Source organism: Sus scrofa, chromosome 9 (genome assembly GCF_054392235.1).
Source record: "Sus scrofa isolate SSC_HxYL_T2T_F1_AM1 chromosome 9, Sscrofa_HxYL_maternal_Yorkshire_Landrace_v2.0, whole genome shotgun sequence".
Taxonomy (NCBI): domain Eukaryota; kingdom Metazoa; phylum Chordata; class Mammalia; order Artiodactyla; family Suidae; genus Sus; species Sus scrofa.
This window is the reverse complement of record NC_139391.1, coordinates 126,881,626-126,904,651: the sequence shown is the minus strand read 5'-3', so window position 1 is coordinate 126,904,651 and position 23,026 is coordinate 126,881,626. Positions and strand designations below refer to the sequence as shown.

General features: G+C 36.4%; 1 protein-coding gene and 1 long non-coding RNA gene across 15 annotated transcripts in view; both read left to right on the top strand.

Annotated features, from left to right (window-relative positions):
* Positions 1–23,026, top strand: part of ACBD6 (acyl-CoA binding domain containing 6) — a 198,047-nt gene that overhangs the window by 33,104 nt on the left and 141,917 nt on the right. The gene's annotated exons all lie outside the window — the stretch shown is intronic.
* Positions 595–5,534, top strand: LOC146400165 (uncharacterized). Its single transcript, XR_014816415.1, has 2 exons — positions 595–1,629; positions 2,496–5,534. It is a non-coding gene; the product is annotated as an uncharacterized LOC146400165 (long non-coding RNA).

Genomic DNA, 23,026 nt, shown 5'->3' with positions numbered 1-23,026 from the left:
TATTTTAAATGTTTATTTTTTCCAGTGGTTTTGATATACTTACACTTATCAAAGTAGAAAAATAGAAACAATTATCAAGGATGTTTTTGTTTTTGTCTTTTTGGCTGCCCCACAGCATATGCGGTTCCTGGGCCAGGGGAATCAGACCCGAGCCACAGGTGCAACCTATGCTGCAGTTATAGTAACGCTGGATCCTTTAACCCACTGTGCCAGCCAGGGATTCAACCTGCATTCTGTTGCTGCAGAGACACCGCCAATCCATTGCACCATAGCATAAATTCCAAGGATGCTTTCTTTTTTAAACTTGTGATTTCAATTGTGTTATGTCTGTTTTACCAATTTCTGAAGGATTTTCTTTTGTAAACTTTTAGTGCCCAGTAAAGTCTGTTGCTTCAGCTCTGTTATGGGACAAAATTCATTTACTTAATTCTATCTGAACTCGTATTAGCCAGGATGGAATGTCAGAAGGAACAACTATCACTCTAGTCTGTAGGGGAATGGTTGTCAGCAAATTCAGGGAAAGGGAACAAATGCCCAGTTAGTGAAGATATTCTGGAGTAGTTGGCAGTTCAGGTTACCACTTTTGTCTCATGTGTTGAGATATTGGATAAAAATCTTTCAGGTTAGCGGGTTTTTCTTTTTTTTAAGGATTGTAAAACTCTTGGACATGATTTAATATAGCCTGGAAGGGTCCTTCCTTCTGACAGTTTTGGAAGTGATAAAACAGACCCAGATTAGGCTGCCAGTTAACGATAGCTTTTAAAATAGCCTTATGAGTTTCCTTTTGCAATTGCGGTGCTTTGGCTAACATAGTTTAAAAATCACTGTCTTGGAATTCCTCCGGTGGCGCAGTGAGATGGGTAGTGTCTTGGGAGTGCTAGGACGCTGGTTCCCCTGACTGGTGTGGTGGGTTAAGAATCCGGCATTGCTGCAGCTGTGGCTTAGGTCACCATGACTGTCACTCAGGTCTGATCCCTGGCTCAGGAATGCCATATGCCTTCGAGGCAGCCACAAAAACAAACAAACAAACAAGCAAACCACTATCTTAGAATAATAATGCTTAACATTTATTTTAATTATATCGTCTAGGAAAGTTTCTTTTAAATCCCAAAACATAATGGGTACTTTGAAAATAAATGACTTAAAATTGGGTAATTGCTATGGAGATTACAACCCCATTGCAGAGAAACTGTGTTCAAATCAGATGTGTAGTAAATATTTTTATAGAAATAAGGTTATAGATAGTCCTAAGAAATCCCTCTTGAATATACTGTATTTACATATCAATTTTATATTGTTGGTTTGTTGCTTTAAAAGTGAATATAATTAGAATAAATAACATGCTAATGGCTTCATTTTACATTTTGAATCAGAGGTTACTAAATTAACCTTTTACCCCCAAAATAGCATCGTGAGTAAATACATGCAGTTTACCAGGCTTAAATGTTTTCTAGAGATCAGATATGTTTGATTTTTTCTTTTGTCAAATTTATAATTGTTATGTAAACATAAATAGATACGTAATAATTCTTTCCTTGTATAAGCATCCCTTGTTTAATAGAATTCTGAAAAATAATTTATGAATTAAACATTGAATTAAGTTTTTTCCTTTTCCCCCTGGAACTTGAGGTTCTTGGCATTGCACATTCATTACCAGATGGAGTGCCAAAGTCCTCTTACTGTGTGTGTGTGTTACAGTGAAACTAAGGTGAATGTGCAAGAACACTCTTTAATATGTACTAAGAGCTCTTAGTGAGATTCTCTTGTCCCTAGTTAAACAGACTTTCATATTAGGAGTAGAATAGTCACAAAGGACCAGCCTTCTCATTTGCCTGTCATCATTAAGGGTGTTGTGAGCTGTTTGACAGTTCTACCTACTTTGAGCCGGTTCTCCTTAGCTAAATTCGGAGTGAACATTTCAGTACAGATACAATTGGGAAAGTTAGGAAATAGAACAGTAAATTATAATTATGAAGAAACTGCCAAAAAAGTTAAAATTATTGACCATAGTTTCAAAATTAGAAATACGAAGGTGAACTGGAGCCAGATTACTAAAATATTAGAAATTTCTCTTGATAACTGTAATATCTTAAGCTCTCTATTATCCTGCTAGATTGCCTGATGAGCTTTCACTCTCAGTGTCTTAATGTTATGAATAATTTGTTAGTTTTATGATTTGAATTATTTTTAGTGCTTTATACTATTGAGATCATGAAAAGTGTAATTACTTTTACTAGAGTGTTTGAAGCTGTATGTTTTAAAATTTGGTGCATTCTAAGTGTGATGTATTACAGAGAACAGTTTTATACTAGAATATGTGTTTCCCTTTATAATAAAGATTAACCAGAAAATGATAAAATTAGTTTTATACCAAACTCCTTAGGAACTATTAGCTCAAAACTAGGTTTTTAATTCTTTTTTGGGGTTTTTTTGTTTTTTGTTTTTTGTTTTTTTGGTTTTTGGTCACCTTAGGGCCGCACCTGTGGCATATGGAGGTTCCCAGGCTAGGGGTTGAATCAGAGCTACAGCTGCTGGCCTACGCCACAGCCACAGCAACACCAGATCTGAGCCGTGTCTGCGACCTACACCACAGCTCGTGGCAACACCGGACCCTTAACCCACTGAGCGAGGCCAGGGATTGAACCCGCAACCTCGTGGTTCCTAGTCAGATTCGTTTCTACTGTGCCATGACGGGAACTCCCTAAGTTTTTAATTCTTAATTTCAAGTCTGCTGTAACCTGTATCTCTGTGCCCAACTTCTCTAGATTTATCTCTAACTTTATTCACTGTGAAACTGAATTCCTATCCACCATGCCTTCTCAGATACATTGGAGTTACTATTCCTTTCTTTGCTCATGCTCTTTCCTGACGTGCTTTTTAAAAACCATTTCCACTTCTGTAGGGGGTTTTTTGCTTTTGTTTTTGTTTTGTGTTGTTTTTAGCTCTGATCAATTCCTCTTCAGTCCATGAAGCTTCCAGCCCACTACTAATTTCCCTCTTTTGATAAATTAATCACATTTATTGTTTATAGTGCACATTTTAATATTTGATCTTGGTTTATACTGTTTCTTATCTGTTTTATAAAAGTGGCAATTTAGCCTAAATCCCTGGTAATTTCAAGTGTCTATATAGCAGTTACCTCGATTAACAAACTTTTTAGGTTATAAGCTCAATGTTTAAGAGAGTAAGTGTTTAGAAGTACTTTGTTGAATTGAACTGAAAAAATTACAGATGTTTACTGACATAAATTCTGTCTCATAATGTGACATGTATGCTTTTTGCGTGTGGTTCTAATAATTATGTGTATTTTTCATTGTCTTTTGGAAAACATTTCAGTTGCTGAATCATGCTTATTCATTGAAGGGCTGTTTTGAGCCATGCTTCAGGAGAGATACGTTAAACTAGCATATACATTATCAACATTGATGGAATTGTAATATTTGCAGTCCAGTAGACTTCCATGGCATAATTCATTTAGTGTACGTGTATGTCTCTGTCCGTATATTTTATTGTATGAAAACTTTCTTCGATTCATTTTGCCTACATCAAAAGAAACCAATCATTCTGAATTATCTTAGCTTCTCCCTCTCTTTAAATGATTATAATTTTTCTCTGACCACTGATTTTAGGTTTCCTCAGCCCTGATCTGGTTATTGAAGTCTTTCAAGCAGTAATATACTGACAGGCAAAAGCAGATGTAGTTTTTTTCCTAGTCTGGTGGGCCAGGGAGCTCTGATCTCTTTACTGAGACAAGGTGAGATGGTGTAAAGAAGACCTTTCTTAGGACTCTCCAGGAAAATTCTAAGAAATGTGGTAGATCCCTCTTGAACAAAGAGCTTTAGTCTACCAGGCTGCTCTAGGGCTGCCGGAGTGTGAGGATTCGCCATGTATAGGACTGTATATAACGTGTGGTGGGTGTGATCCCTCTGTTTGCTAAGGGAATCTTTCTTGTATCTTTATCAGGTGGTTGGGTACCTGAAGGTTTAGGTTTTACTGCTGTCAGAGTAAATTTCTTTGCCAACCTTTGGGCCTGTGGATCTCTTGCTCCACACCCTCTCCCTTTAGGTATGTTGTAATTCCTTCCAGGCTAGATTTAGTTGCTTCAGCATGATATGGAGAGAGAGGGAACCAAGGACATGCGTTTAGTCCGCCAGCCTCCTGTTACTGTTTTAAGTTAGCTGTTTCTTCTGTCCTTCTGACATTTCCAGTTTCCAAGGCTCTGATAATGGTTTCCAGATACTGAGTAAGCTTTAGTTACAGCGTGATGTTATGAAAATAATTTATTTGGACTCTTGCCAAAGATCACCATTTCATCATATTCATTGTGTGAGCTTTTCTGACTTCTTCATAGTTAGTTGAAAGGTATAGGTGGAAATATCTTTTAGAATTATGTATTGTTCCTGTATCATTCTTGCAAAGGAATGTTGTGCCTGCCTGCTAGGACTTCAACCAGTGTGTTCACTCTTCACTTGCTTGGTTAGGGGGCAGTTCCTGGATCACATGTATCCAAGGTAAAGTTTACCGTGAGTTCTCTTAGAGCTTGACCTTCAGTAGCCACAGAGCAATTACTGCACACCCATTAATGGTCTCCTAATCTCCAACCTTGCATGTAATTGCTGTTGTCAAATACAATTACTGTCTGCCCAGGTTTCTTTCCCTGGGGGCAGTTGTGGCATGCCTTGATAGAGAGTTAGAAACCGAGAAGAGAGTTTCTGAAACTTATAGAAGGTTTGCTTATTGGAAAATTTTAAACTGTAAAATAACATTGCTACTTGGAAAATTTTAAACTGTAAGATAACAGTGCCTTTTAATTTTTTTAGAGGACTAACCTGGATCTGACAGTAATAAGAAAAGAATAACAAAAAAGATTGGAAGTTTCATTGATTGTAATTATATTTCTGAAGAATTAATTATGAATACATTTCCTTTATGCATTTTCACCATGTTGGCCACAGTTCGGGAAATACAATGCTAAAGTTGTGTTACCTTTTTTAAAAAGTATATGTACTAATAAATCTCTACACGGTAAATCTCTACACAGTCTAGAATTAATTCAATTTTGTGATTGTAGTGATATGATAAAATCATAATCTGGTGGTTCTAGATTGGAGATTGCCAGTTATATAGTAATGCCTGCTTGAGTCCAGATCTGGGGAATGAACTATTCTACATGGGTGGATTTTTTAGCTAACCAAATGTCTTTTTAAAAATAGCTACACTTTTTAATTTTTTAGGTTAAAACATTTTCTGATATAATCATGAGTTTTCCAGCTTCTTGTGTTTTTTTGTTTGTTTGTTGTCCCCTAGCTTCTTTAAGTATAGTTTATTGGAGTTCTCATTGTGGCTCAGCAGGTTTAAGGACCCGATATAGTCTCCTTGAGGATGTAGGTTTAATCCCTGGCCTGACTCAGGAGGTTAAAGATCTGGTGTTGCTGTGGCTGTGATGTAGGCCTGCAGCTGCAGGTCTGATTCAACCCCTAGCCTGGGAACTTCCAAATGCCATAGGTGCAGCTCTAAAAAGAAAAAAAAATAAACATAGTTTTACTAAATACATTTTATCATTTTCCTCACCTCCTAGGATTATCATTGCATTTACTAATCATTGCGATGGTTAATATGAAGAGCTTAAAGGCTGCTAGCGTATAGATTATATCTTCACCTGTCTCTAAACTTTGTGCTCTTTTGAGTGCTTTTTTAAAAATTGAGACACATCGTAATTCACACATGATGCAATTCACCTAGTTCAATTTAATGGTTTTTAGCATATTCACAAAATTGTACAACCATCACTATGATCAATTTTAGAATATTTTTATCTCCTCAAAAAGAAACTCTAGGGAGTTCCTGACGTGGCTCAGCAGTAATGAACCTGATTAGTACCCATGAGGACATGGGTTTGATCCCTGCCTCCCTCAGTGGGTTAAGGATCTGGAGTTACTGTGAGCTGTGGTGTAGGCTGGCAGCTACAGCTCTGATTTGACCCCTAGCCTGGGAACTTCCATATGTTGTGGGTGCGACCCTAAGAAGAAATAAATAAGTAAATAAATAAATAAATGTATGTTAAGAAAAAATTCCATACCCTTTAGCTATCAGTTTCAATTTTGTGATTTTCTTTGGTCCTTAGCAGCCACTAATCTGCTTTATGTCTCTGTAGATTTGCCTAATCTGGACATTTCAAGTAAATGGAATCATATATTGTATGTGATCTTTTGTGACTGACTTCTTTCATGTAGTTGGGCATGGAAGAATATAGATTCTTGCAAGTTGCAGTTTGTATTATCACTTCATTCCTTTTCATGGCCAAATAATGTTCCAGTGTATGGTTAAACCACTTTTTATTTGTTTGTTCTGTTGTTGATGGACATCTCTGTTTCCACTTTTGGGCTCTTCTGAATAATGCTGCTGAGAACATGTGTGTGCAGGCTTTTGTGTGGATAGATGTCTTCATTTCTCATGGTTATGAGGAATTGTCAGACTTTTCTCCAAAGTGGCTGCAACATTTTGCATTCCCATCAACAGTGTATGAGGGTTCTGCTTTCTCTACATCCTTGCCAACACTCATTATTTTCTGTCTTTTTGGTTATAGGCATACTAATAAGTGCGAAGTTGTATCTCATTGTGGTTTTGATTTGTGTTTCCCTGGTGACTAAGAAAGGACGTTGAGCATCCTTTTATTTGCTTATTGGCCATTTGTGTATTGTCTTTTTTTACATTATCATATTTATCTTTTATTGTAGGGCTATAATCATATGGTTAGAATGTTAGTGGTTGTCTAGACTAATTTTCTGTCTCCCAAGTTATTACAACATACAGTCCTTTAGCTTCTATTAGAAGACTGTCAATGATGGAAGTAAGCTGCTTGTGAAGAAGTTAGCCCAGTTTCTTAATAGCGCTAATTATTAGAAGCTTCCTTCTCTATTGGGCCAAAATTATTAGTTCACTTTTGTTACTATTATTGTTGTTGTTTTTAATCTGTTCTATTTTTGCTCTCTAGGCCTGTTAGAATAAGTTCAGTTCTTCATCTACATGAGTCCTTCGTTGTTTTAAGATAGCTTTTAAGTCTTCTCTTCCGGAGGCTCGATATTCCTAATTCTAAAATTGTTCTTCATCCCCATCCTTGTCAAATCCCACCACCATGAAGTCATTCTTATGACTAAAGCTGTAGTTTCTCAACACCAAACAATATGGCTTTGGAATTGAACGGGCTATTTGAGATATAGTATGACCACTATAGAATCAAAATTTTCTCTTTTGAAAACTACTTTTAGGGATGTAGCTTAAAATTACTTTAACATTCTTGGCAGCCACATTACAATGTTAATTCTTTAACTTTCAGAAAACTAAAATCTCGTCTTTTTTCACACATTCTGTTATGTCTGTTCTGTACTAAGTTCAGTGCTTTATGTGTACTCAAATTCCATTTACTTGATTCATCATATTATTCCAATATTAAGGTATTCTTTTGGATCATGAATATGTCTCCTGGTGTTTGATGACCCTATCATCAGGAAGTTTGATGAGGTGAACTATGGATGAAGGTGGTATATAGCCTAGGGTCAGAGATGGACTTTGCTGCTAGGAACTTTACTGGAGATTAGTTATCCACTTATACATGCCTTTTGGTTAAGATACTCAATAAAGGTATTTGTTAGCATAAATGCTAGAGAGGGTGTGGAGAAAAAGAAACCTTCCTACACTGTTAGTGGGAATGTAAATTGGTGCAGCCACTATGAAAGTATGGAAGTTCTTTAAAAAAACTAAAAATAGAGCTGCCATATGATCCAGCAGTCCCCCTCCTGTGCATGTATCTGGAAAAGACAAAAACTGTAATTCAAAAAGATATATGCACCTCCGTGTTCATAGCAGCACTGTTTGTAATAGCCTAAGTGTCCATCAACAGATGAATGGATAAAGAAGATGTGGTGTGTATACCCACACACAGTGGAATAATACTCAGCCATAAAAAGAATGTAATATTGCCATTTGCGGCAACATGGATAGACCTACATGTTGTCATACTAAGTGAAGGTAAGTCAGACAGAGAAAGGCAAATATTCTATGATATCACAGATACTATAATCTAAAAAACAGTACAAATGAATTTATTTGCAGAACAGAGACAGACTTACAGACGTGGAATACAAACTTATGGTTATCAAAGGGGAAAGGGGAGTATGGGATTATCAGACATACACTATTTCTGTATGTAAAATAGATAGACAAGGATTTACTGTATAGCACAGGGAACTGTATTAAATATCTTGTAATAACCAATAATGAAGAAGAATTTGAATAAATAACTATATATAAAACTGTCACTTTCTGTATACCTGATACTAACACAATATTGTAAATCAACTTTATTTTATTGAAGTAAACTTAAGACAGGAAAAAAAAATTGTGAGCTATATTAACTGAGCTCTTACACTCTGCTAATTATTTTGGATACATTATTCTATTTAGACCTCACCACAACCCTATAAAGCAGACACTATTATCTGCATTTTCTAGACGAGAAAATTGAAGTTTAGAGAAATTAATAATTCAGCCTAAAGTTACACAGCTAATAAGTAGTAGAGTATGTTTTGAATAGTCTGTCATTCTAAAATTTATACTTAACTAAAATTCACTCGTGAAAAATCTACCTTATTTGAAGTTATGCCTTACTTTTCTTAACATTTATTCATGCATTCAGCAAATGTTTATTAAGTGCCTTCTCTGTGCTGGGCATTGTTCTAATAAGTTCCTAGGGTATCAGTGAGCAAAAATAGACAAATTCTTTGCCCTCGTGGAGCTTAATTTCTACCACAGGAAGACAAGGCTAGGAATGTAGATAAAGGAGGTATTGGGTTACAATTTTAAATAGAGCGGAAGGGGTGGGCTCCATTGAGAAGGGTGATATTTCAATAAGGATTTTGAATTGGCAAACAAATGAACTGAGTAGTAGGAGAAAATATTCCTGTTCACTCTTCCTTGCAGTTATTTTGCAGTATTTGTGGGGCCAGAGACATGTTACTTAAGATAAATTTTGATTGTAGGCGCTCTAAAATACACTCTCTCAGGAAATGCTTCTTTATCTTTTTGTGTGTCATGTATTACAGTCCTTAGATAAACTGTCTGCCTTTAGCTTATGCTTAGACAAGAGTAACCTTATTTAGGCTAAGGTATTTGAGCCCTTTCTTTCGATTCACCATGTTGTTTGATGAAACAAGAACAAATTCTTCCTTTTTTTTTTTTTTTTTTTCCCCAAGTGAAAAGCTAGAGAATCCCCTGAAAGTTAATATTTCTGGATATTTATCCTCAGTAAGTTTCTTCTTGAATGATTTGTAATTCCCAAAAAGACATAATTAAGTTTACGTTTCAAGAAATTACAAAAGGAACAAAAAAACATACGAGTTCTCACTGTGGCACAACAGGATTGGCTGTGTCTTTGCAGCACCAGGACGCAGGTTCCATCTCCAGCCTGGTTAAAGGACTCAGCATCTCAGTTCCAGTATAGGTTGCAACTGTGGCTTGGATCTGATCTCTGACCTGGGAACTCCATATGCCTTGGGGTGGCCGAAAAAGGTCCAAAAAAAAGGAAATATAAAGAGGGAAAGCCAGTGGAATAAAAAAACAGATACGCACTGAGGAAAAATAAAGCCAAGAATTGGTTTTTTGAGACGATTAGTAAAACTTTAGCAAGAATGATCAAGAAAGAAGAAAAAAAAGACAAAGACCAATATCAGGAATGAAAAAGGGACATCATGGGGTTCCTGTTGTGGCTCAGTGGTAACAAACCCAACTAGGATCCTTGAGGACGTGGGTTTGATCCCTGGCCTCGCTCAATGGGTTAAGGATCTAGTGTTGCCGTGAGCTGTGGTATAGGTTGCAGACGTGGCTTGGAACCTGCCTTGCTGTGCTGTAGGCTGGTGGCTACAGCTCCGATTAAGCCCCTAGCCTGAGAACTTGCATATACTGTGGGTGTAGCCCTCAAACAAACAAACAAACAAAAAAACCCAGAAAAAGGGATGTCACTACATTTTTTTTTTTTTTTTGATGTTCTTAGATCAGGGATTAAATCTGAGCTGTAGCTATGGCAATGCCGGATCCTTAACTCACTGCTGCAACAGGCTGGGGATCAAACCTGCACCTCTGCAGCAACCCAAGCCACTGCAGTCAGATCCTTAATCCACTGTCCCACAGCAGGAACTCCCGCTAGATATCGTAAAGATTTAAAAATTAGTAAGTAAATCTTAAGGGCAACTTTAATCAAATAACTGATTATTTGGAAGAAATGGACACATTTCTCAAAAAGATGCAATTTATCAAAGCTGAGTGAATAAGAAATGGAACATCAGAATAGTCTCCTATCTATTAAGGAAATAGAATCCTTAGTTAAAAACCTTGCTGTAGGAGTTCCCGTCATGGTGCAGTGGCAACGAACCCAATTAGTATCCATGAAGACTCAGGTTTGATTCCTGGCCTTGCTCAGTGGGTTGAGGATCTGGTGTTGCCTGTGAGCTGTGGTGTAGGTTGTAGACATGGCTCAGATCCTGGGTTGCTGTGGCTGTGCTTAGGCCGGCAGCTATAGCTCCCAGTTTGACCTGGGAACTTCCATATGCTGCGGTGTGGCCCTATAAAGACCAAAAGAAACAAACAAAAACAACTTACCGCAAAGAGAACCTCAGGCCCAGATAGCTTCACTCTTATATTTTTCAATCATTTAAATAAGAAATAATGCCAATCTTACACAAACTTTTCTGGAAAATAGAAGAAGAGGGAACACTTCCCATTCCTTTTTTAAGACCAGAATAACCTTGATTCCTGGCGTGAATGATACAAAAAAGGAAAAGGCAAGATAATTGCTCTCATTAACACAGATGAAAACGTCCTTTAAAATGTAATAACAAATCAAAATTCAGCAACAAATAACAACACATCACAATAAGATAGAGTTAATTCTTGGGATGTAAGGGTAGTTTAACATTTGACAAACAGTTTAATTAAAAGAAAAAAAGAAAAAAACTACATGGCCATTTTGACAGATGGAAAAAAGATTTCACAAAATTTAATACTCATTCTAGATAAAAACTCTTAACACCTATAATAGAAGAGAATTTAAAAAGCCTACAGCGTATGTCAGACTCAAATACTTTTCATCTTTACATGTTTGTTAAATGTTTTTGGCCCACAGGTTTGCACATCCGATGAATTTATAAATATGTGTTTTTTAAAGTAGCAATCACAAAGCAATAATTGCTGTATCTCATGAGAGCTATTCATCATAACATTGATTTCCGCTTGTGAATTTGCTTATGGCATGAATTTTCTTCTGTGTACTTAAAATGAAAATAACAATTCACATGAGAAATTTGATTTAATAACTCGAATCCTGCTTATACCAAATATACTACTTCTGTTGGTAGGATCATATCAACCGAATTTTGAGCTGTGAATCAAGAAATGTGACTTAGGAGTTCCTGTTATGGCTCAGTGGAAACAAACCTGACTAGTATCCATAAGGATGCGTGTTTGATCCCTGGCCTCACTCAGTGGGTTAATCCGCTTTGCTGTGACCTGTGGCATAGGTAGCAGACACAGCTCGGATCTGCTGTGGCTGTGGCTGTGGTATAGGCCTGTGTCTGCAGCTTTTATTCAACCCCTGGGCTGGGAGCTTCCATGTACTGCAAGTGTGACCCTAAAAGAGAAAAAAAAAAAAAAAAAACACAAAAAACACAAAAAACCAACAGTGTGACTTACATAGGTCAGTGACTTATTTCTTCATTCTATATCCAGGTAGCTTGCTTGTGCATCTTACTGATGGAATCTAGATCATGGCCCTGCATATCCTAGCTGCAAGGGAGTCTGAGGAATGAGGTTTTGAGCATTCTACCTTGGAAAGTTGGAATTCTTAATATGGGAGACTATTAAAATGTTGGAATAGTGTACAAAAGACTAATAGCAACAAATAACAGGTATTCACTAAACTCGTCTTGCTTTATCAATCTCTATACCTCTCTTTCATGAAATCATCCATCTTATAAAGGAAGTTGGTTAAATGAGGCAAAAGTAATGGAAAAGAAAATGGAATGTAAATATACTTAGTTTAGCATTACTAATCTATCATTTGTGTTATTGGGTAATCCATTGTGATTATTGGAATTCTGGGAAGATGGCAGTGGTTGTAATGTCATTTTTTAATTTCCCTCAATCCTTAACAGAATGATCAGGATAGCACAACCAAAAACTCTTGGGCAATATCTGTAGCAAAACTAGCTGACCAGAGAAACTAAGGACAGACCATCAAAAGCTCCAGGATTTATGTAGCAGTGGCATTTCTGTAGGAAGAAGCAGAAATGAACAGTAAGTGACTTTCGACTGACCTGAGGATGGCAGAAGCCTAAAATTGCCAACAGGTGAAAAGGACAGGGGGTCTGTAGTAAGGTTCTCTAGAGCTATCTCCAGAGTTCCAGAATAAATCAGCCAAAACTCCCCTACCAATACAAAGCCCCACAATGAGAGAAATCTGCAGAGAATTTAATGACAGTCAAGTAGGACAAGGGCAATGAAGACAAAAGGAAAAAGAAACCAGATTTAGAATGGAAGAGGGGACTAGAGCCAGGTGATCTTGAAAGTATCCTAGGGGCCAGATAATTACTTAATGAAAACAACAGGAAAGAGGGTTATATACGCAAAAGTATATACCCTGATTCATATTTCTGTCTTAAAAATTCAAGAACATTAATTTTATGTAAAGTAAGCAACAGAAAGGAATGTGATTGAAACCTATATAAAATTACTGTAGTTGAGAATTATATTTGTCTTATAATATCCAGAATTTGTATTAATAGTTAAAATAATAAAGTGACAGTATTTTTATGGGTCTTCATAGGACTGCTGTATTGCATTCCAAAGGAGTAGTACCATTTTACAAGAGCTTTTTTTTGTCTTTTCTGGGGCCGCTCCCACGGCTTATGGAGGTCCCCAGGCTAGGGGGTCCAGTCAGAGCTGTAGCTGCTGGCCTACGCCAGAGCCACAGCAACACGGGATCCGAGCTCATGGCAATGCCGGATCCTTAACCCACTGAGCAAGGCCAGGGATCGAACCCTCAACCTCATGATTCCTAGTCAGATTCGTTAACCACTGAGCCAAGACAAGAACTCCTACAAGAGCATTAAAGCAATGCTCTTAGTACCTGTTTCACTACATTTTTACCAACTTGAATGATTTTATTATCCTAATGGAATTAGTTTAAAATCCATTGCTTATTGTTTTAATTTGCATTTTCTTAAATGACTACAGATGTGAAACATTTTTCCAAGTAGTGATACAGCATTATTGATATTTATGTGCATGTATGCGAATGAAATCCTAAACTTCTCTGTCACTTCAAATACTAATTGTTGCCTAGTCTGTTTATCCATTGGATCTTTTTTTAATGAAAAAATATCTTTATAGTTTATTACATAAAAATCATTAAAATTTAGTAAGTGTATTATATTTCCACACTTGAAAAATGTATATGCACCTAGTCATAGACAAAGGGTAAAAGAATAAACCCTAAGTGGGGATGTGGATTATCTTTGGGTGGTAAGTTTAACAGTAACATTTTTTTAAAATTTTGCCAGATGGGTTTTTCGTTTTTTGTTTTTAATTTTATTGGGGTATGGCTGACTTACAGTGCTGTATTAGTTTCAGGTGTATCCATTGAATCTTCCATATGAGATCATTTGGATATATTGCTTTGAATGTTATAGAAATATTAGCCATTTGTTTTATTTGCTTAAAATACAAATCTTTTCTTACTTCTTTTTATTATATTATTATAGAAATGCCAGTTTAAGTATTTGAAACTGTTGGTCTTTTATGATTTTCTTTGGTGCTTAAATTTTAAGAAAAGTAGTAATTTCTTTATAATATGATAATATTATATGCAGAATAGTTTTCCAAAGAACATTTAAATCTTGATTATTGCTACAGTTCTATAAAGTTAGCTATAATAACCTAAAGGTAATTTTCCATGAGAGCCATTTAAAATAGCATTAAATTGAGTAAAAATACCTCACAGAGGTAAGTGACATATTATATATTTACAGTGGAAGCTGAGCATGTATACAAATGATAATTTTTTGTGACTTAGTCAATTACCCTAGAACCAAGACAATTGATAATAGCCATGGAATTAAGGTATAACTGGTATATTCATTCTTAAATTCCATTATGGAGTGCTAAAAGAGCAATTTGCCATTTTTTGCTTATGTTGTACAGAGTGATGAAATTTACTTGGTGGATTTTAAGGATTTTATAAGAATTCTATTGAGTGTGTTATCTGGAAAAATTATCTTTCATATATTTTAATGATGTAGATTAAAACATTTGGCACCAAAATGGTATTTTTTAGCCTTTTCATCTTTTAAAAAATCAGCATCACTTTTTAAGCTAGTGTAATAGTATATATGTAAAAAATAATAGGAAATGACATTTGGAGGTTTCAATAAAATACCTGCTCGCACATATCATTTCTGTTTTTTCCCTTTTATCTAAAATTATTTTCTTTTTAAAATTTTATGATACCAATTTAAGCTTGTATGTAATATTTCTAGATAATTAACACTAACATTCTTAGTTCAATGTCTGTTATTTTTAAGCTTTTAGTAGGTAATTGTTTTAAAGTATGCTATATATGTTTGTAATTTTAAGAGAAACTAAGGTCAGAAAGACGGGTTTGTGAAGTTTACCTTTCTTGAGAAATTTTGTAAGTATTATTGTGTAAATAGCAACCAATAATATTTTCATGTAAAGTTTTATTTTTCAATGCTTTTAATGACAGATAATAGCTGAGGTGAGATTAATAGTCTTTTATTTTATTATTTTTTTTAATGGTTGTGCCCATGGCATATGATAGTTCCTGGGCCACAGATTGAATCCCAGTGGTAGCCTAGTGAAACCTGCTCCTCTGCAGCAACCTGAGCTGCTGTGGGCAGATTCTTAACCCACTGCACCACAGCGGGAACTCCTTATAGTCTTCTTTTGTATGTGGAAATGAATGACTATTCATGTTTCAGAAAAAAAAAAACTGCATTGAACATTTTAAAAGGATTATTTGAAAAGTTTTCTAAGGGCCATCTTATTAATGTTTTAAATTATTAATCTCATTAATATCTATCTTATTACTCTGACTACATTTTATTTAACTGATCAAACTTAATTGATTGCATGTAATTGATTAAATTGTGTATAATATGTCATAATAAATTAGCCTCAGAAAAGTTAAAAAATATTCTATATTTAATTTTAAACTTTCCTTTTGAATTAATAAAGTACTTAAAAATTTTCTTGCTGCTAATGAGGCTGTAAAAAGAAAAAAATCTTTACAATATACGCTTATAAGAGAGAACTAAGTTTTAAATCAGAACATTTGTAAATATTTAACAATGGTTTATAAAGTAGCTTGGAGAGGTAACTTGTAGTTTAATAAAGCACGTAGGCTGTGGATAGCAGATTTCGGTTTGGATCTCAGTTCTGCACTTACTATATGGCATTGGGATACTTCACCTCTCTAAAGCTTCCTAATCTGTAAAATGGAGATATATTTCAAATATAAAGCATTTACTCAGTTTTTAACAGTTAAAAATTCTAGATGTGCTTTAAAACTATTATCTAATTGGCTCTATTTTTTCCTGCTTAGCATTACAGGAAATAATGGTACTTCTTTTTTTAAAAAATTAAAGTATAGCTGATTTACAATCTGTGCCAATTTCTACTATACAGAATATATACACACACATGTATATGAACATGTATATATACATGTATGTATACACACACACATTCTTTTTCTCATATTATCTTGCATCATGTTCTATCCCAAGAGATTGGATATAGTTTCCTGTGCTATACTGTAGGAACTCATTGCTTATCTATTCTAAATGTACTTGTTTGCATCTACTAATCCCAGATTTCCAGTCCACCCCACTCCCTCACCTCTCCACCTTGGCAACCAGAAATCTGTTCTCTATATCTGTGAGTCTTTTTCTGTTTTGTAGATAGGTTCATTTGTGCCATTATTTTGGATTCCACATAATAAGTGATAACATGGTATTTGTCTTTTCTCTTTCTGACTTAGTTCATTTAGTATGAGAATCTCGAGTTGCATCCGTGTTGCTGCAGATGGGATTAATTTGTTCTTTTTTATGGCTGAGTAGTATTCCATTGTATACATATGTTACATCTTCTTAATCCATTCATCTGTGAATGGTGCTGCAGTGAACGTAGCGGTGCATGTATCCTTTTGAATTATAGTTTTCTTCAGATATATGTTCAGGAGTGAGATTGCTGGGTCATATAGTAGTTCTATGCTTAGTTTTTTGAGGAACTTCCATACTGTTTTCTGTAGTGATTATACCAATTTACATTCCCACCAACGGTGTAGGAGGGTTCCCTTTTCTCCATGTTCTCTGCAGCATTTATTTGTAGACTTACTAATGATGGCCATTCTGAGTTGCATGAGCTGGCACCTCATTGTAGTTTTGATTGGAATTTCTCCAATAATTAGTACCGTTGAGCTTCTTTTCCTGTGCCTATTGGCCATCTGTGTGTCTTCTTTGGAAAAATGTCCATTTAGGTCTTCTGCTCATTTTTCACTTGGATCTTTTATTTTTTTGTTGTTGAGTTACATGAGTTATGTTTTCCCTCATTGTGTGAAAGCTTTTGAGTTTAATTAGGTCCCATTGGTTTATTTTTGTTTTTATTGTGATTATTCTAGGAGGTTGATTGAACAAGCTATTGCTGTAGTTTATGTCAAAGAGCTTTTTGCCTGTTTTTTCCACTAGGAGTTTTATAGTATCTGGCCTTATGTTTAGGTCTTTAATGCCTTTCGAGTTTATTTTTGTGTATGGTATTAGTGTTCTGATTTCATTCTTTTACATGTAGCTCTCCAGTTTTCCCAGCACCACTTATGGAAGAGAATGTCTTTCCTCCATTGTATTTTTTTTTCTTCTTTTTACGGCCATACCTGTGGTATATGGAAGTTCCTGGGCTAGGGGTCAAATTAGAGTTGCAGCTGTAGGCCTACACCACAGCCACAGCAATACCAGATCCGAGCTGTATGTGCGACCTACACTGCAACTTGTGCCAACACTGATGCTTAACCCACTGAATGAGACTAGGGATTGAACCTTCATCCTTACGAACACTATGTTGGGTCCTTAACACTCTGGGCCACAGTGAGAACTCCTCCACTGTATGTTCTTGCCTCTTTTGTCATAGGTTAGTTGGTCATAGCTGCTTGGGTTTTATTTCTGTGGCTTTCTATCCTGTTCCATTGATCTATAGTTCTGTTTTTATGCCAGTACCATATTGTTTTGATGACTGTAGCTCTGTAGTACAGTTTGAATTCAGGGATCCTGAGTCTTCCAGCTCCATTTTTCTTTCTCAGGATTGCTTTGGCTATCCAGGGTCTTGTGTGTTTCGAAACAAATTTTAACATTTTTTTTGTTTGAGTTCTGTGAAAAAATGTCATTGGCAATTTTATAGGGATTGTGTTGAATCTGTAGATTGCGTTGGGTAATTAGTCACTTTGACAGTGTCGATTCTTCTAATCCAAGGATATGGTGTATCTTTCCATCTCTTTCATCTTTGATTTTTTTCCATCAGTGTCTTAGAGTTTTCAGACTACAGGTCTTTTGTCTATTCAGATAGGCTTATTCCGAGGTATTTTATTCTTTTTTTGGTAAATGGGATTGTTTCCCTAATTTCTCTTTCTGATCTTTCATTGTTAGTATTTAGAAATGCAATTGATTTTGTGTATTGATTTTGTATCCTGCAGCTTTACCAAATTCATTGATGAGCTCAAGCAGTTTTCCAGGAGTCTTTAGGACTTTCTAGGTATAGTCATGTCATCTGCAAACAGTGATCATTTTACTTCTTCTCATCCAGTTTGGATTCTTTTGTTTCTTTTTCTTCTCCAATTGTTGTGGCTAGGACTTCCAAAACTATGTTGAGTAACAGTGGTGAAAGTAGACATCCTTGTCTTGTTCCTGATCTTAGTGAGAATGTGTTCAGTTTTTCACCATTGAGAATGATGTTAGCTGCGGGTTTGTCATATACGAATTTTATTATTTTGAGGTAGATTCCTTCTGTACCTACTTTCTGGAGAGTTTACATCAGAATTGGTTATTGAATCTTGTCAAAAGGTTTTTCTGCATCTATTGAGATGATCATATGATTTTGATGTGGTGTATCACACTGATTGATTTGCGGATATTGAAGAATCTTTGCATTGCTGAGATAAATCCCACTTGATCATGGTGTATGATCCTTTTAATATATAGTTGGATTCGATTTGCTAGTATTTTGTTGAGGATTTTATTAGTGATAATGGCCTATAATTTTCTCTTTTTTTGTGGTATCTCTGGTTTTGGTATCAGAGCAATGGTGGCCTCACAGAATGAGCTTGGGAGTATTTCTTCCTCTGCAATTTTTTGGAAGAGTTTTGGAAAAATACGTGTTAACTCTTCTCTCATCGTTTGGTAGAATTCACTGATGAAAAGCCATCAGGTCCTGGAATTTTGTTTTTTGGAAGTTTTTAAATCACATTTTCAATTTCACAACTTGTGATTGGTCTCTTCATGTTTTCTATTTACTCCTGGTTCAGCCTTAGAAGGTTGTACCTTTGTAAGAGTCCGTTCATTTCTTCTTGGTTGTCCATTTTGTTGGCATATAGTAGTCTCTTTTGATCCTTTGTATTTCTGTGGTGTCAGTTGTAACTTTTCCTTTTTATTTTTAATTTTATTGATTTGGGCCTTCTTTTTTTTTGATGTGTCTGGCTAAAGGTGTATAAATTTGATTGATCTTTACAAAGAACCAACTTTTAATTTCATTGATCTTCTCTATTTTTTTTTTTTCTCTATTTCATTTGTTTCTGCTCTGGTCTTTATGATCTCTTTCTTCTACTTATTTTGGACTTTGTTCTTCCTTCTTTAGATGCTTTAAGTGTGATATTAGTTTGTTTATTTTAGATTTTTCTTGTTTCCTAAGATAAGATTGTATTCCTATATACTTCCCTCTTAGAACTGCTCTTGCTGTGTCCCATAGGTTTTGGATTGTCGTATCTTTGTTGTCATTTGTCTCTAAGTATCTTTTGATTTCTTCAACCGTGAACCATTGGTTGTTTAGTAGTATATTGTTTAGCTGCCAGGAATTTGTGTTTTTTTGCTGTTTTTTTTTTTTTTTTTTTTTTTTTTTTTTTTTTTTTTTCCTGTAGTTGAGTTCTAGTCTCATAGTGTTGTGTTGGAGAAAATGCTTGATATAATTCCATTTTTTAAATAAATTTACCAAGGTTTGAAAGTTCCCATTATGGCTCAGTGGTAACAAACCCAAGAGGTCTTGGGTTTGATCCCTGGCCTCATTCAGTGGGTTAAAGATCTGGCGTTGGTGTGAGCTGTGCTGTAGGTCATAGATGTGGCTTGGATCCAGTGTTGCTGTGGCTGTGGCCTAGGCTGGCAGATGCAGCTCCAGTTTAATCCCTAGCTTGGGAACTTCCTATGCTTTGGGTGCAGCACTAAAAAGACACACACACACACAAAATTACCAAGGTTTGGTCTGTGGCCCAAGATGTGCTCTATCCTGCAGAATGTTCCATGTGTACTTGAGAAGACTGTATATTCTGCTGTTTTGGGATGGAATGTTCTATTAGTGAAGCCTGTCTGGTCTAGGATGTCATTTAAGGCCTGTGTTTCATTGTTGCTTTTCTATCTGATTTGTCCATTGATGTAAGTCCCCCCAGTTATTGTGTTACTGTCAGTTTCTCCTTTTATGGCTGTTGGCAGTGTCTTATATATCGTGGTGCTCCTATACTGGATGCGTATATAATCTTTACAATTGTATATTCTCCTTGGGTTTATCCTGTCTAGGATTCTCTATGCTTCTTCAACTTCAATGTGTCCCCCCCCCCCCCCAATATTAGGAAAGTTTTCAGCTATAATCTCTTCAAATATTCTCTCTGGCCCTTTCTTTCTCTCCTCTCCTTCTGGATCCCCTGTGATACAAATGTTGTTATATTTAATGCTGTCCCAGAGGTCTCTAGATGTTCTCTATTCCTTTCATTCTTTTTTCTTCTATTGTTTTCTGTAGCAGTGATTTCCACCACTCTGTGTTCCACCTCACTTATTTGTTTTTCTACCTCCTTTATCTGCTGTTGATTCCTTCTGATGTATTTTTAATTTCAGATATTGTGGTATTCATCTTAGTTTTCCTGTTCTTTAAATATTCTTGCTCTTTATTAAACATTTCTTGTAACTTCTTGATCTATGCCTCCATTATTTTTCCAATATTTTGCATCATCTTTACTATCATCACTCTGAATTCTTTTTCAGGTAGATTGCCTATCTCCTTTTCATTTGGTTGTTTTTATGTGTTTTTAATCTCGTTCCTTTGTGTGAAAGCTATTTCTTTGTCATGTTATATTGCCTAGCTTTGTATGTTTGTGGTCCCTTTGGCAGCAGGTGTGTATATGCAGCACCTTGTGCTCAGTCCTGGAGTTCTTGGGGGTGGTGTGGCCACTTATGTGTACTCAGAGCACACCATGGGATCAGCAGTATCACACTATCTCTCCTGGATATGGGTCACTGCTAGGGACGGAGTCCATGAAGGAGGTGGCAGTGGTTCATGGTTCTTGGGACTGCTTGTGTAGCAGGAAGGGCAGCAGTGGCCTCTGACCCCTTGCATTACCAGGAAGCTTTCAGGACCTTCTCCTGTAGCTGACAACATCAGCAGGTGCTCCTGCATTTCTCCCTTTGCCCAGGAGGCTCTCAGGACTGCTGTGTAGCTGCAGGGATGCACACTGTTCCCTTGGTCCCTCACTTTGCTGGGCAGCTTGCAGGAGTGCTCTCTGAGCTGTGAGGGTGGGCGCTATTCCCGTGGTCACTCCCTTTGTTGGGCAGTTTGCAGGAGAGCTCTGTGTAGCTACAGGGGCAGTTGCTCTTCCTGGGGTCACTCACTTTGCTGACCAGTCATGGGGGCTGCTCCACAGCTGTTGCTAGGCAGCAGCTGCTCCTGCCGTAGCTCCTGGACAGGTGGTGCCCTACAGCCTGAGAGCATACACAGAGAAAAAGGCGATGGATCCCACCTCTTTCCTCCAGCACTCCCAAATAATGGAGCCTGGTCTTCAAGCCTGTTTGGCTTTTCTCAGCTTACACTCTCAAATATGATAGCTCTTGACTCTAGTTGCTCCAGGCTGTTTCCATGTGGCCAGCCCATTTTCCCTCACACAGTCAGCTCCACTTCTCTCTCTGAGTATGATCTCCAAAGCCCAAGTTTCAGTTCCCAACCCCTGCGGGCACCAGCAGAAGGTTGCGAAGTGCAGGGTGGTAGCACTGACCATTTGTGGAGGACTGTTTCCCTTTTAACTGCTTCACACTGATTGCTGAGTTCTATCCAAGACTCTAAAGTTCCTCCTTTATCCTGGCTCATAGCCTTGCTGGTGGGGAGACTTCCCAGTGTGCAGGAGCTTTTCTGCTTTCTTCCTCCCTCCTAGGGTTATGGGTCCTGTCCTGCTTCTTTCTCATTTTCTATTTCTTTTTTATTTTTGCCTTTGTCCTACCTGGTTTTGTGAAGATTTTCTTGCTCTGTCAGAATCATAGGTCTTTTGCCAGTGTCCAGCAAATTTTCTGTGCAGATTATTCCACATGTAGGTGTATTTTCAACGTGTTTGTGGGAGTAGGTGAGCTTCACATCCTACTACTCTGGTTATCACTGAGTACCTCTCTCAGTAATGGTACTTATAATTGATGATATCTTAGAATGCATGAGATTCAATAAAAACACCAATTTTGTAGAATTATTTTGAAGCTGTAATTAGATAATATATGTAAAGTGCAAAGCATGGGAGCCACCCCTGAAGTCCTAGTTTCCTTTCCTTTCTTCTTAATGACAGTGGTATTGTTTTAGGTTTTTGTTTGTTTGCATTTTTGATTGGTTGGTTGGTTTTGGTATTTATTGTTTTTACAGGAGAAACAGAAGTTTAAAGCTATTAGATAAAAAGACTCGTGGTTCAGTATTATTGTCACCACATCAAAACATCCTGTATCTGTGTTGCTATGACATTTGCACTTTGGAGAAATGGCCGTATTTTGGCTAATCATAATTATTATTATATCAGTTAACACTTACAAAGGGTGTCCACTTTCTGTTGGACACTGTTCTGTTTTACATAAACATTTTAAATCCTGAAGATACTCGCATGAGATAGATACTATCATTCCTGTTTTTTTATCATGAGGAAGCTAAGGCAGAAGGTTAATTTACCCAAATTCCTCAGCTACACCTACAAACAAATTAAGCAAACAAACTGATAAAACAGAAGCCAAAAAAGGTAGCAAGAAACCCTCTCCTTGTACCTATTAGCCTGATAATCTTTTGAGTAGTTATTTTTCACATAGAAACAAGGTTTCACAAGATTTTAAATCTTGACCCAGCAACTGACTAAGGTTGAATGTGAATCAGGTGATAAAGATTCAGCCAACCACTTATCCTTTCCCCTTTGAGTGAAGGAGCATTTCAGTGTCTCAAATAATACAGTCTGAGGCAATATAAAAATTGGCAAATTTTATCCTATTGGCTGCCAAATTGGAGTCTCTTTCTTTAACTGCTGATGCAACATAAAAATAACTTAATGGATTTTGAGTAGAGAGAAATGGAATAAACTTCTTAAGCGTCTATGAGAAACATTTCATTGGAGTGGAAATCAAGAGGGTAGAGTAGCCAAAGTTTAGTTCTTCTTATAGATGAAGTGGATGGAGAAGAAAACTAATGTGTCTTTGGCAACTTTATTCTGAATTCAATCTGATAATGGCAAATTATTTTTAAAATATTCTGCCTAAAATACAATCTGCCTCCCCACACCCCAAAATTGTCACGAGCATTTTAATATGTTTTGTGAAGTTGCTTTAGAAAGAGGAATTAATTCCAGGAAGAAATATGTTTAGTATACACTGTAATCAAATTATAGAGTCATTTTTTCCCTAAAGATTCTAATTGAAACTAT